The sequence below is a fragment of the Gouania willdenowi genome, chromosome 6 (assembly GCF_900634775.1).
Source record: "Gouania willdenowi chromosome 6, fGouWil2.1, whole genome shotgun sequence".
In the NCBI taxonomy this organism is placed as follows: Eukaryota; Metazoa; Chordata; class Actinopteri; order Blenniiformes; family Gobiesocidae; genus Gouania; species Gouania willdenowi.
Window position 1 is genome coordinate 21,843,642 of NC_041049.1, and position 15,318 is coordinate 21,858,959.

A 15,318-nucleotide genomic window follows, 5' to 3' on the forward strand; every position below is an offset into this window, starting at 1 on the left:
CTGTTTATGGTGAATGAGACGTAAAGAGTTTTTTTTTTGTTTATAAGGATTTCATGTCTTTATTTGGTGAAGGGCCCAACACTTAGCACCAAAATATACGCCATAGCTCTAACAAATTCTGTTTTATAGCAATAAGATTGCACTTTTTTTGTTTGGTTTCCTTTAAATGGCTTTGGTCAGACATATGTAAAAGTGTGTATTGTGTATTTTCTTGTTTTGTGCATGTTTGTTTATCCAGGTCCTGGCTGTATGTTTTTTTTCTGTCTTATACACATGTAAAATGTTAAAACTCATATAAAAGAAAGAAGATATTGTGGATAGTGGATAATTGTGTTGGTAATGGTGTCATGATCGATGTTTTTATTTTAAATGGAAAAAATAAATGGATAATCCCTAAAACTAACTGGCTTAAAATTAGTTGTTTAATGGAGGCAGATTTGTGTCTTCATTATTTAATTAAAAAAAAAAAAAAAAAAACCCTTTTCTGTCAAAAGAAAAATCGCTTTAATAAAAAAAGTGTACCTCAATAAAAAACGAAATATGTATTTTCAATTTAAAACAAAAAATATATATATTTGAGACCCAAATATTTGCATTTGAACAATTTTTTCTTTGATTGAAAACGTTTTTTTTTTTTAAATTTTTGATGAAATGATTTGTTTCAATTGAAAAGTTTTTATTTTTATTTTTTATTTTATTGAATAATAAAGACTATCTACCTTCATATTGGCTGAAAACTAACTTTACACTCAGGTGAGCCTGAGAAGACCCCGCCCCCTTTTTTTCCCCCCTACTCGGCGCTGTGATTGGCTGGTTTGAACAGCGCGTGCCCAGCCGACAGACACAGACACAGACACAGACAGAGCAGAGCAGCATTTACACAGTAAACATGAATGAAGTGACAGTTAACAACATTCTACACACGGACGGAAACTATTACTGACCATTTACCGTGAACTGGAAACGCGTTTCTGTCTCACACTGAACGGTAAGCTCTGTTTTGTGTCGTAGTTTGAGCGTAAAGTAGAAGTTTTACTGGTACACCTCAAAACTGCACGAGGGAGCCTCGTGTAAGATGCTAACGCTGTTTTTAAAGCTAAAATATCATTAAGTATATTGTCACAGTGTTAAAGAGTAACCTCTGTGATTTAATTTAAAGAACAATGATTGCAGATGAATTTTGGTTTGCATCCCTGAAATGTGTAAGTTAGTGTATCACAATCCCTGACTAGTTATATAACATTGGCACTGTAGAGTGAAGCAACAGTCAGGTCCTATAGTAGTCCAGGTTTAGCAGGTGGGAATAAATAGGTAAGAGGATGATCAGTTTAACAGTGTGAATCTAAACTGGGAGACAGTGGTGACTAACAGGATCAAGTGAGTGTTGCACTGGTTTGTGAGGTCATTGAAAAGGGAACAGGGTAGACTGGAGGAGAGTGCAGGTCTGTCTCTCACATCATGTTGCTGTTTTTGGCTCAAAGCTCTCAGCTTTCCTGAACATACAAAGCCATCATTCAGAGAGGTTGTTTTTTTTTTTCACACTAAGTATCAAAAGTATCTGACCAGTTTGTTTTCTCCATCCATAGAGGAAACGTTTGTTCAACAGGTGCCTCCTGTAAAACTACAGGGATTCAAACTACTTAGATGTTTGCCCATGGGTTTATATTTGTCCTTGACCTTGTAAAAACAAGATTTAGTCCTTATGAGTCATTGCATGTCATTTCACAAATGGACCACACAATCGAAAAAAATTTTTCTGAATTTTCTCAAAAAGTAATTATCTGATTAAATACAAATATACAGTGTGCCATTTTAATTAATATGGAACAATTGGTAAACAATATATATAATAGGTGTAATGATTCACTCAACTCCCGATACGATTCGATTCACGATACTGGGTTCACAATACAATTCTCTCACGATTTGTTTGACAAAATGGGACTGTAGACAAATGATGACTGAAAAATATTTCTTTATTTTTTTTTTTAGAAAATACTGTACTCTTTTCCTTTTTTTTTTCATTGTCAAAAGAATCCCTTGATAAACTATTCAAAACAATGCAAATTTAACTAAAAATAAATCTTGAATGAAATGAATAAAGGAATAATACAAATGAAGAAGTTTATTCATTTAAATTCTGGTTCTATAATAAACAATGCAAAACTACATAATAGTTCTTTTTCTTTTTAAAAGTGCAACTGAAAATGTATTTTGTGCCTTAACAATTGGACTTAAAAAAAAAAAAACAAACAAACAAAAAAACAGTCTGCACTGTATTTACATCAGATATTTGTTTGGACCAGCAGAGGGCGCTGGTAACCCAGTGGTCGGTTGGCATGCAGATATTGCAGTGAAGAAGAGAAGCTATGCGCTAGCAGACAGAGCTAATAGAAAAACGTGACCTTTACAGATATTCACATAATATTACAGATATTCTTTCGGTGCTAAAGGGGTAAGGAATCATTTATGAACATGTTGAAGAGTAGAAGGCGGCCAGAAAGAAAGTAGTAGCAGATTCCGTCCGCCGCCTATACTTTTGGACAAGAAGGATAAATATATAGCGCCATCTGCTGTTTAAAAAAAGTACTGCGATTCAATTTTCAGAGCATCGTTGTGAACCGGGATACCTATGAATCGATTTTTAGCTGCCTTACGATTAATCGTTACATCCCTAGTACCGATACAACTTTTTCATTTCCGCTATGATACCGATATTGCGGCGTTGCGTATCGGCCGATAACGATATTGATCCCATATCAGCATGAATCATAAATACTTTTATTACTTTTTAAAACTAAAAAAATTACAATCACTTATTTTGTAGTGTGGAATATTAGAAAAGGCTTGATCAATTGATGTTACTCAAACGGGCAACAATAGCCAGCAACAGTAGGTATGAGAAAAACTGACCCATTTATTATTAACCAATTGAGTTAAAACTATTTTCTTCAAAATATCCTATTTATTATTAGTGTTTTTGCACATTTTCACTGAAAAAAAGGAACACTGCCATCATAATATAAAGTGCAACAAGTTTCTTTTCGCTGAAACTACTGTGTAGAAGTCTCAAATTAATTATTAATTAAATAACAGATTTTTTTTTTTAAATACATTTTTAAAAAAATAGATTTTTAAATGTTTTTTTTTAAAATCGGCACCCCAAAAATCGCGATATATCATGAATTTTTTTTTTTTTCATACCCTTACTGCCAAAACAAATTGGTCCACAACTGGTAGGGAGACAAAGTTATTAAAACGCTTTAACAGTAGGAGTGATTATATCTGTAAAAAGTCCCAATGCTGTTGTTACTCTATATCAGCACTCATGGAATGACTCTTGTCCAATAAAATGACTTGGTCTGAACTAACTGTTGTGTAATATTCCTTATTATGAAATGTATGTAACAACCTAAAGTAAGTCTGTCAGTCTGTGGACCACTAGCAGCTGAGGTCACTGACCACAAGGTCAAAACTACATGAGAGAGAAGGTTCAAGGTCCGAGCAAATTACCAAACATTTGTTATTAACCCCTGCTACAAGTTAGTCAGTTAAAACATATTTGTGAAATAATAATAGGATTATTTAAATGAGTGAAAAAAGAGTCTCTACTTCTATTTTTTTTTTCTTCTTTTAGCCGAAATCTTCTTTAAAATACCTTTTGTAATCACTTACATTTTTTAATGGAGTATTAAATTAGGGAGTATCTAATTATACAAAAAATCAATTAATCATTAGAAATAACTGTTAGATGGGCTGGAAAACTGGAGCAGGAGGGCCAGAAGTGTCCTATGTTAAACAGTTTAAAACTGGAGAAGTGTTGTTTTTATGCTCAGCCAACAGTTTGCAGTGTTCTTAATGCTGTTTAAGAAAATACCTGTGCTTTTGTATTTTCCCTGTACACACAAAGAATGAGATTTGATTGTTTCAAAAAGTTCTAAATCAGCAGTGCATTTCCCCAGAACTAGGGCTGCACGATATTGGAAAAAAATGACTTTGTGATTATTTTTTTTTAACCCTGCAAAATATGTCAATATAAAAAAATACAGGAATTTCCACCAAATCATTTAAATTGTACTTTACGTTGTGCTGCACTGCTGTCATATTATGGGACAAATAACCTGCACGGATGATGGTCTGTACACAGTTCCTGACTACGGGTGCAACGATTAGTTCATTAATCGCTTCAATAATCGATGATGAATTGACTATTAAAATAGTTGTTAGTTGCAGCCCTACTCTCGGGCCCTGTAAAATCCACGTTAACGGAATCGCGGACGGAATCACGGAATCTACCAATGACAACAGTTAAACACAGAAATGGACAAAATCAACATGAAGCACCGCGAGGCAAGGATAGTTTTTTTTATGGGAAAATGTTCCGGGGAGCGCTTATTAGGTGCACTGCTCTCCACCCTCCTGTCCTGGCTGCATTAAGCACTGCCTAAAACATTTCAAACAAACACTGTCTAAAATTGCCAAAAAAAAACTGCGCAAATATTCACTGACGCCTAAATACAGAGCCACCAGTGCCCTTTTAACTTTGCTGTGCTTGTGAAACTCTCTCTTCTCATGTAGCGCAGAAGTGCTTTGTGAAAACATAATCAGCTTTAATCATCTTCACCTGCTGAGAGCATTTGAACAACATCTCATCAGAGCTACAGAAGATCTGTGGATAAAGTTGTTCCCGATACCAGGGATTGTAGAGTCTGAAACATCATCGTTAAATGATAATTTCTGATACTGTAAAATGTGGTGAAGTAACTGATGTATCCTTGTATCCATTTATTTTTGTGTAATCATTAGGGTCTGGAATGATGTCATCAGGATTATTTAAATTAGGTTTATCAAAACTTAAACAATAAACCTGCTCAGATTCAGCAAACCATTGATCCCTGAGGGGAAACTGGGTGACTGACCTTAATGCTGTTCTTATACATTTTTACATGACATAAATAATTAAAAGTCAGAATAATCCACGTCGCTTCAACTTCAATTTACCTTTTAATTGTATCTTTATTTTGTTTCCTCACTGGAGTTAAAAAACTAATTTATTCTGAAACGATGATGAATATTTCTAGGAAAAAAAAAAAAAAGGAATTTAAAAAAATTAAAGTGAAAAACTAAAATAAAATTTCCAAATAAAACGGAATTTGGAAAAAAAATTAAATGGATTTTATAGGGCACTACTACTCCTGACAGCTGTTTTCACTGGACAGATGTGTGCAGTGTTTGTGCAAAAATTTTACAGGATCCTGCAATGTCACTATTGTGTACATATAAATTGCAATGGTGATAGAACTTTTTCACTTCCGATATGATACCGATATTGCAGCCTTGCGTTTCGGTCGATACCGATATTGATCCGATACGATATCAGCACAAATCGCGCATACTTTTATTACTTATTTTGTAGTGTGGAACGTTAGAAAAGGCTTGATCAAGTGATGTTACTCAGAGAACAATAGTCATCAACAGTAGGTTACTTTGTTGGAGTGTGGATAGAAGTGCTGGAGCGGAACATTTTATCGGAACACTTCTATCGGGGATTTTAGATGCAGTACGATAAAATGCGAGATTTGTTTTCTGGCTGATATCGGTCCGATATCAATATCGGATCGGGACACCTCTAATATGTTGTTCAGCCTTACCCAGAACAATTTTTTATTTAAAACAAAAAACTGCTCCTGACTTGGATTCAGCTTGAGCTTTGAAGGTGTGCTGGCGTATCTGGCACAGACTTTAAAAGCAGCACTGGTTCTCCCAATAATACGACACATCATGAGCTGGCGTTAGGAGAGCAGAGGTGAGGAATTACAATGCTCAGTGCAGTGGTCTATATCATGCTTTCTCTGTTTTTAGAGTGTAGATTTATAGGTTTTCTACTGAACTACTTACTGTATGTGTACTGTAGAAAATAAAAGTTAAATTTGTTCCAAACATGACTATTATTTTGCCGTTGGGATTTTCTGTGGTCTTCTTTCAGGACAGCAGTCTGACTATAGATCAAACTCCACACACTTTGTCACTGTGCATCAGACAAATCTGTCACTTATTATAGATGAGCGCACACATGAGCACCAACCTTATTTTCAGATATCTTCATAATCACCATCTGCCTGATCTTTGGCATCAGCCCTCACATTATGGGTCTGCCAGAAGAAGTTAAAACACACACACACACACACACACACCATGCGTTCCCCCCAAAGTAAGCTTTATCCTGAATAAATGAGGGGTAATCCAAGATTTCAATATCGACCCCATTGTGTCCACACACGGGACATCCCGGCCCATATGTGTGTATGAACTCATTAAGCCTGCTTTGTCTTGTGTGTGTTGGGTTTTGTTGTGCTGAAGGGTGGATGTGTGCAGTGCACCTTACTAATACATTAGCCCCAGCGTCATGCATTATTTATATGAGGGGTCTCATTTCCTGCTTTGTTCTCCGATGCACTTTTGGGGTGGGCGGAGTCAGCTGCAGCTTTTAAACATTGCAGTGACTTGAGTTAAGCTTCAGTTGTCTACACCTGAGTCATTAAAAATGATCAGAACATTAACAAAAAGAGGCTGTTTGTATTGATTAGTCCATGTCATCACATCTCTGAGTAAAGGTCAGAGCTCGTCTGTGGACTCAGCTGTAGGGCTTCAAAGATGTGTCTGTTTCGCTTACTTTTGTTCTTTACCTCCAGCTATTTCAAAAACATTATTTTCTAAATGGTCACCTTGTCTGACACTTTTGCCTTAAATGTAATAAATACAGGGAGGGAATAACTAAAAAGTCAGGGTTGTCTATTGTGATCGCTGAGCATGTGTTTTTAAATCCTCTCCTGCTCACTAACCTGGATTATTATGCTCCAAATGTGGCTAATGAGGTCGAGCTGGACCACTTCTGTGTCACCTTGTCCTGTAAGCAGCCAGGAAGGTCGACATTGCTGTTGGGTCTACAGAGGCTTATTTGAAGTGACTGTGACAGAGGGTGTATGCAGACATTTGATTATTGGCAGAGATTGGACACACCTTATTTTGCAATTAAAATGATGATTGCATGTTGTGCATTTCCTGTGAAACCAGTTTGGTTTGCATTAGGATCATCGTGTTGATAATGAAAGTGCAAATGGTCAGATTGGCTTTTTACCGCCTCAAAATAAAGACACTCAAACCCCTTATTTCTGCTAAATGCCAATGGCTTGCTAGAAATTAATCAAATGGGTACGCAACCTACCCCAACCTTATGAGAACCATTGTTTATTAAAAAAATGCTAAGGGGAATAAAAGCTTAGAATTGATATATATTTTAAATTGTTTAAAATATTTAAATATTTAAATTATTGTACATACTTTGAAATCTTAGTGCAACCGTCATGCTCACTCAGTGGTGCGTGCATGTATTGCAATGATGTCATTTTTTTTTAGTGTGAGCATTTCAGCAGAAACAGTGGGCATGTTGCCATGCCCACTGTAGCTGAAAGGATGCTGCGCCCTGTACAGTATGTACAGTATACTGCCGCTGATTAACTGGGGCGTCTCAATGCTGATATCACACTTGGATGGGCAGTAATTACAAAAGATATCTGTGAAAATATTGGTTAAACACTGAACTTTGTAGCTGGCTAAGTCTGGTTTTCATTGTTGGGAAGTTTGGTTGTTGTTGAAGACTCAAAGCAGAACAACACGCATGTTTTTCAACTCGTCATTGGTTGGACTAAATTGTAAGTTTTTTTTAAAAATTTTTTTAAGTGGCAAGAATTCCAATTTTTCTGACTGATAGTTTGTAGGGGTGGGAAACTCTGGGTACCTCACGATACGTGATACAAAGCTCACGATAACAATTATCTCACGATATGATGATACTGCGGTTATCAATATATTGGGCAGAAATCAATCTACGATAATCTATGACGTAACAAGAAAAAAAGATGTGAAATCTAGATAGAATAAATCCAATCAGATTTAATTTCATCAAATCAGTGGGTATTATTGTGGTGGGGGCAAATTACTGTGAAATGGCAGCAATCACAAGTAATCTAATCTCTGTGTGGGAATTTAAGACTTCAATACCAAAAAAAAAGAAAGAAAAAAAGACTACAATACCAGTTGAATTAGCCATTCTTCAGTCGACAAAAACAAGATTTTTTTTTGTCTGCGATGACAAAGTTCCGATTGTCACTTTCAAAATTTCCCCATTTTCAGCAACACTTTTTGCTTGGTTGCTGTTTCATCACCTTTCCCTAATCAGGTGTCATTACTGGCTTTTAAACTTCTAGAAATCGTGCCAAAAACTCTTAATGCTTACCTAAGTTAACTATTGTCATTAAAAATATCTATTTCTCTGATGGATTTGCACTAAAATCATGTTATAGTTTGCGTGAGATTTGTTGTTTAGCCTTTTGCTAAAGATGCTACTCATTAGGGCACCAGTTTTATGCTGGAAAATGTGACATTGTCCATAAATATGTTGGTGAGGGTTTAGTCCGTGTCATATATATATATATTACATCATATTTTGCGTGGGATTTGACATTTCTGTACGTCTCTGCACTTTTTTTACGGTGAACAATTGCATGTAAATGCATGTGAGAGTATTTTCCCTGTCAAATTGCTATTTATGCTTAATTTCATTTTTTTTAAAAGCACTATTTTAAAAGACTAAAAGTGATTGCATTATCTGTGAAAATGCTGCTATCTTTAAAGCTTTAGCAAAGTTTCATTGTCTTTTTTTGTTTTTCTTTTGCAAACATGAAAGTCTTTTGATGAATACGTTTTCAATCATTAAGGTTAATGTTATAGAGATAATAAATGGTTTAAATTACAAATTTAAGTAGGATCTGGACTTCACGTGTTAGTGGATAGAAAGAAGCCAGATTGAATCATTATCTCAGAGGTGTCATTGCAAGGACAATATTGTGAGCAGGGGATGGGGTTTATAGCACGCCAATGATCCTGTTTTACTGACCTGAGGTCAGTCTACATGTCCTGCATTGGTCAAGAGGCTAACAAGAGATATTGAAAGACTGACCCTGATTCAGTAATGAGGGGCTTTGTGGACCCTGTGCTGATCCAGTCCTGTGTCGTGAGCTGTGGATTAGCATCAACAAATCAGAAAGGGATTGGCAGGTGGCTGTTACTCATTGAAGCCTTTAAGATGGACTTTACACACTGTCTCACCTGTTTAAGGACAAAGGACTGCTCCAAGGACAAGAAGGATGAAATGATTTTAATCCTTAATGAATTAAGACCAGTCTCTTGCCATAGTAACCACTGGGTCGTGCAGGTGTGTACAGGCCTGTAGTGGAATGAAGGGTTTTGAAGACAAGGGCTTCAGTTTGACATATATTTACTTTTTTATTCTCTTCAACTGAATGAATTTCCTTGTGGACACTGTGCAGATGGGCCCCATTGGTAATGAAAAGGGGAGTCTAAATGAAATGCTCCTCGACAGGGTAATCAAGTCCAGACACAAAGGGCTCAGCAGGAAGCACTTTAATAGAGGAGCAGTTGGTATTCTCTGGGGGTTAGCTGGGCCCAGCAGAACCTCTTTGGACTGCATGAAGGGGAAAGCTGCTGGATCAGCCCATTTCATACTCTGAGCCAAAAACACACATACCACTTCTAAATGTAATAATCAAGCTTGTGGTTTGCCTGATTTAGTATCTTTGTAGGTTTTTTACTGAATTAATCCAGTAGTCAAAAGCTTTAAGGTTTCCAATTTATTATGCTTAAAAAGCCCAGTTTGCAACACAATAACATGGTTTTAATCTAGCCACAAGGTAAAATGGTTAAACAGATAAACCATCAATCTCGAGGGAAAATTGCTCCATTTCTGCAGCTCCACCTGACCATAAACAAGAAAGAAAGAGGACAGAAGAAAAATATTGTATGTAAATACAAATGGTATTGATGCACCCAAAAAATTTCAACCAAAAATGGCCCAAAAGTGCAATTTTGTTTTTTCTCACCGAAACAACCGGCTGAAACGGGATGTTGTTGGAAACGAGCCAACGTATTTTTAATTGATTTATTCTTTGAAGTCATACAATTGCAATGCTTTAGTTTAATGAGGTTCTAAACATTCATTGCCATCCATTCAGTAGTATTAATAATTGGCATTATCATTTCTTTCTGTTTTCGGCCTTGCTTTTCTCATTTTTGGTTTCCAGCAAGAATTTTAATTTTGGTGCATTTTTAATTTACATGCAACAAAAAATACAGAAATACAGCAGAGAAATATGAAATTAGTAACAATAGTTAACTCAATTAACCACATTAAGCATGTTTCGCACAATATGAGAAAGTTTAAAAGCCAAGAAACAGAGAAAACTCTGAAAATCAGAGCGTCTACATTTCTTATCTTTTAGCGTATTTCTGTCTCTGGAATGTTTGTGTTTGCTTTTAAGCAAACCCCATTTCAGCATGCGTGCGTGCGTGCGTGTGTGTGTGGAGACTCTCGGGGAAACAAACTTTGGAACATTTGATGTGAAAAGACCCCAAGTCTAATAAAGGACTATTTGTTTGAACTTCCCCAAATGTAAGTATATCCTGGTAGCTGGTGACCCCTGAACCCACTCGCCCCTTTCTCTCTACTTGTATGTCTTCTCTTTAAGTAGTCTGAACAATGCATCGGTCTCTAAGGCACAGCGTTTGGTATTCTTTGCGTTTTCTGACTTTGGTCCCCCCCCCCCCCCAAAAAAATTGATTCCGTTTGAACAGAAGACGTTGGCTATTTACAGAAAGGAGTTTAATACATTATTATAAAACTTTTCCATGTTATCTCACACACATTATATTTTACGCCAATAATTGCATTTTTGTCTCCCGTCAATTTAATTAGGTGTCTGAAAAAAGTTGTTCACTCTTCTGTGCTCATAACTTGTTTTTTGCTTAACACCTTTAAGTATAAACTTAAGGGCCCTCAGGAACTCCTAAACCTTGCATGGCTGACTTTGCTTTTATTTTCTGACTCATGTTTACTGTTTCTATCCCCAAGACAAACACAATGCCACACAGTGGAAAATCAAAAGGACATCGCCGCCTGAAACGTCTACTTTTAACTCATTACATAATGCGTTTTCATTTTCTATTTTGCACTTCTGCACGGGTGCTCACATGCACGGCCAGAGTGATGCAGTCTGCATGTGTGTGCCACGTGCTCTGTGTGTTGTGGTGACGGAGCATCGTGGAGGTGGACGTGCTCTGCTGTCTGGAATAGGACTGATCCTCTTAAATGATTACTGGCTGGCACTAGAGAGGCGGCCTGTGATGGGAGAATGGAGATAGATGTCTCTACGCCGCAATCAAACAAAACGGACTGTTTAGAGGAGAGCTCAAGGCGGATCATTTTTGTCTGATTGACTCAACAGTCAATTATACACATAATCAGAGTTTCCCTACCATTATATTGGGCGGCTTCCTGTGTGTTTGTCCACACAGAGATTTTGTTCACAATAAATTGGATTATTAAATCTAGGTACAGCTTGGTTTTTCAAGAATTTTAAAGCCACACCAAAGGTTTTCTGCAGACTATAAACACTGGTTTAACCCATACCTGGTCAGGTGGTGTTTTTCACACCCTATCTTTTGGGGATGTAATAAACTGCTCACTGAAGCCACTGTCTGAGCACGGATGATACCTAATTTATTCATCAGAGAGGTTTGTCTGCAACACTATAAGCCATTTTTTAGTTCTAACTACCGGTGTGTTTCTTATTAGTAACCCCATTTACTTATCTAAGATTACGTAACCTGATCCTAACCTCAGCCTGTTATCTGCTTTTTCTGCCCATAAACTAACCCAAACATTAGCCTAATCTATAGAGGTCCTATACAGGAAGCATACTTCTAATCACTGTGACCACTAGTTGTATAGAAGCAGCTTTGTTAGATATTTTTCCTGTCGATGACCGCTGGGGAATGTGCGTGGTTTCGCACATTGCCACAGTGTCAAGCCCCGCTCTTTCCAGAGACCCACTCCCAAGTTCAGCTCCATAATAAAAGATGTTTTGTCTCTGTCCGACTTCTCTACACTCGCCCTTCTCTATGCTTGACATTTTGACTGTGTGTGAGTGCCTTTGGTACCCAGAGGGGGTCACGCGCCCATGCTCTGCTGGGGCCTCGCATGCACACAACTGGAGTGCAGAGCCAAAGATTTGTTCTTTGTCTCCCAAGTTGTCAGGCAAAAAGTTTAACAACAGCATCTGTATCCTAAAAGGAAACCAAGCCCTTTGGAAACTTGAGATTTTTGGAAATCTGTTGTCGATTTCTGATCGTCTTTGGTTGACTTGTGTTTTGCAATCCTTGAACATTCACAGAAAAATTTGTTCTGGACTTTTTCTTTAGTCTTTGCATCTTCAGCCCAACTACTGCAAAGCAACACTCCTATATGCATTCAAAAACAAAAATAAGCGCAAGTAATGAAAAAGAAAACACCATAAAAAGCTAGAAACTACTTGCATTCAGGTGTGAAACAGCAAAGAGGGCAGGTAGGTGTGAATGTTCACTCACTGGAAAAATGTGGGATTAACTCAGAATACGCAGCAGTTCTCTCTAAGCTTTACGAGCTGAAGAACGGACACACTGCTACCATGTGAGCTACGGCGGAAAGCAAGTGAGGAAGTCACTGATAGGGATGTAACGATTAATCGTAAGGCAGTTAAAAATCGATTCATAGGTATCACGGTTCACATCGATGCTCTGAAAATTGAATTGCAGTACTTTTTTTTAAAAGCAGAGGGCGCTATATATTACTCCTTCTCGTCTAAAAGCGTAGGCGGTGGGTGGAATCTGCTACTATTTTCTTTCTAGCTGCCATCTACTCTTAAACATGTTCATAAATGATTCTTTACCCCTTTAGCACCGAAAGAATATCTGTAATATTATGTGAATATCTGTAAAAGTCAGGTTTTTCTATTAGCTCTGTCTGCTAGCATAGCTTCTCTTCTTCACTGCAAGGATATCTGCATGCTAACCGACCACTGGGTTACCAGCACCCTCTGCTGGTCTAAACAAATATCTGACGTAAATACACTGCAGACTGTTTTTTTTTTTTTTTTTTTTTTTCAAAGTCCAATTGTTAAGGCACAAAATACATTTTCAGTTGCACTTTTAAAAAGAAAAGGAACTATTATGTAGTTTTGCATTGTTTACTATAGAACCAGAATTTAAATTAAATGGCTTCTTCATTTGTATTATTCCTTTATTTATTTCATTCAAGTTTTATTTTTAGTTAAATTGCATTGTTTTGAATAGTTTATCAAGGGATTCTTTTGACAATTAAATATAAAAGGAAAATAGTACAGTATTTTCTATTTTTTTTCCCCCTAAAAAATAAAGGAATATTTGTCTACATTCCCATTTTGTAAAATAAATCGTGAGAAAATCGTACCGTGAATCGTATCGTGAATCGAATCGTATCGAGAACCCAGTATTGTGAATCGAATTGTATCGGGAGTTGAGTGAATCGTTACATCCCTAGTCACTGATGTGCTTTACCTTCAACCTCTTTCTTTCTGCTTTTATCTATGAAAAGTTATTGTGCTTCAAAAACAAGCTCTGTACCTGACAGGGTTTTCCTGCCAGTTTAGAGCGGATCAAAAAGTGTGTTATGAACACAAACCAAATCTAGGTGATAGAATTGTCAGCAGTTCTCCGCCTTTGTAAAAGTAGCCTGATAATTACATGCGTGACTAGCAGCTTTTGCTCTGATCCTGGTGATATCGTATGCAGAGGTGTCAGAGTCAGCACGTGTGTTCTGTTTTAATTCAGTCAAAAAAAAAAAACTACACGTTTAATAGCAGCTGTGGAAAACCAACATCTGGACCTCCGATAGTCACATGACTTCTGCTCAGTCCTGTGAGCTGTCCTCCCTGAGGGGGTTTTATTGGATGCACATTTCAGTGGATGGTTTGTGTGATCTTTCTGAACATCTAAACTAGGTGGAAGTTTTCTTTTGACTTTGACTTTTATTGAGGGAAGACTCCTGGTTGGTTGGTGGGGGGAGGGGGCTAGGTCGGACAGAAACATCACTTTCTCCAGATTTTGACCACTTCTTTGATTGTGTCCTGTTTTGGGACCTCCTGAGTTGGGGGCTAGTGTGTGTTTGTGTTTACAGTATGTGTAGAAGAGAGGAGAGTGGCAGGCTAAAAAAAACAATGGAGGCTTTGTGCGAGGATCCCATTGTGACAGGATTGTTGTGTTGGAAGGAGGGGGAGTCGGGGGTGGTCAGAGCTTAGCAAAGCGTAGCCACCTCATTAATCAGGGCTTCTCCTTTTGCACCTCCTCCTCCTCTCACGTCCAGTCACGGTGGCTCCCTCCCTCCCTCCCTCTATGCCTTCCCGTCCCTCTCCCTCGTGGAGTCACAGAAGCAGCGATCGCTCTGGCTGAGCAGCGTGGAGCACTTTTAGTTGCGCGTTGGTGAGGATGTGTTGTGGGATCGACGCCGTTCTTCCTCTGTATCAGTGTTATGTTATTCTCAGGTAAGTCCTGTTGGGTTGTCATCCTCTTTGTCCCATCCTTTGCTTGCTGACGTGCATCTTTTTCGTACTGAGTTATTTTATCATCAGATGAGTCCTCACGGCTGACATGCTATTAATAAAACCCCCAGTGAATCACTTTGTAGAGGATGTTCATGGAGGAAATTTCAGAAGTTTCCTTTTTCTTGCTGTGAGGAAGTTTCTCAGAGTCTACCGTACTGATGAGTACATTTCCAGCTTGTGTCAGGCTCAGGGATGGGATGGGGGGTCGTCTGCTAGTGTAGAGCTATTGCCTCAGCTGGCTTTAGCTAATCACCACCAGTGTGTTTAGGGTGTTCCTCCCTGTGATTGCTTTCCCTTCCCACCCCTTTGCTTCTCTTTGTCAAACACACACCCTCGGGGACAGTTGAGTGTCAGGGTTATCCTTCACATCCTGTGTGGCCGGGGGTGGGAAAGTGGACTAACCGCATCACTTCCTCTTGAGAAAGTTGGAATTGGACGGTTTGATAAAGATCCTGGTTAATTTTTTACCCAGAGGACATCTCACAGTATCTTGAGTGCCTGTTTGCCTTTACTCTTATCTGTTTTTTCAGTCTTTTATTTATGATATTCACGCTCATCATAAGACAGTAAATTAAGAGACTCTTTATTGTCGGCACTGACAGCTGAGGCCTTTGGAAGTGAAAGAAGTCTCCCTATCGGTCACACAGGCTGAATAGGCTTGATGGGATCATCAGAGCCTCAAAGTCACAGAGTGGAACTAGTTAAGCTGGCAGGTCATCCACAGGCTTTTCCCATGTCCCCTCTTTTACCCAGTACAGCACACACACAGCTGTGGTTTAACATAATG

The 15,318-nt window shown here is 38.0% G+C and overlaps 1 protein-coding gene across 2 annotated transcripts in view; it reads left to right on the forward strand.

The window, feature by feature from the left end:
* The first annotated feature begins 841 nt into the window (after positions 1-841).
* Positions 842-15,318, forward strand: part of gas2l3 (growth arrest-specific 2 like 3) — a 33,752-nt gene continuing 19,275 nt past the window's right edge. The window contains exon 1 of one of the 2 annotated variants that reach the window (XM_028451332.1): positions 842-988. The gene's annotated coding sequence lies outside the window, so the exon portion shown is untranslated. Of the gene's footprint in view, positions 989-14,268; positions 14,472-15,318 lie in introns of those variants that run through there. The other variant, XM_028451331.1, reaches the window with a different exon arrangement.